Source organism: Dendrobates tinctorius, unplaced genomic scaffold, assembly GCF_039654945.1.
Source record: "Dendrobates tinctorius isolate UK_male_01 unplaced genomic scaffold, ASM3965494v1 ptg000250l, whole genome shotgun sequence".
Classification (NCBI taxonomy): domain Eukaryota; kingdom Metazoa; phylum Chordata; class Amphibia; order Anura; family Dendrobatidae; genus Dendrobates; species Dendrobates tinctorius.
Window position 1 is genome coordinate 40,645,337 of NW_027361917.1, and position 444 is coordinate 40,645,780.

Here is a 444-nt window from a genome sequence, read left to right on the forward strand (position 1 = left end):
ACCAGGATGGCCGCATGGTTAAGGCGTTGGACTTAAGATCCAATGGATATGTATCCTCGTGGGTTAGAACCCCACTCCTGGTATTAATTTTACCCTTGAAATTCTACAAGGTTTCTCAAAATAGATTATTACTTGAGCAACAGAATTTCCCGATAGCAAAGTAATAACCCTGCAATATCACAGTAATACCCCTGACTATCACCTTTTTATGTCTATCTTTTCCATTTTGAGTTGAATCTCTAGTCAGAGCATGAAATTACAGTAAGTTCGATACCCCTGACTATCACCTTTTTATGTTTATCTTTTCCATTTTGAGTTGAATCTGTAGTCAGAGCTGATATTACAGTAAGTTCAAAACTTCAAAGTTGAAAAAAATGTAGGGATTAAGAGAAAGTTTAATAATTGAGGTAAATATTCAAACTAAAGTTCCAGAAGTAACATATG

The 444-nt window shown here is 34.9% G+C and overlaps 1 non-coding gene across 1 annotated transcript; it reads left to right on the plus strand.

Annotated features, from left to right (window-relative positions):
• On the plus strand, nucleotides 1-83 carry TRNAL-UAA (transfer RNA leucine (anticodon UAA)). The gene has a single exon. It is a non-coding gene; the product is annotated as a tRNA-Leu (tRNA).
• Nucleotides 84-444: the final 361 nt, after the last annotated feature.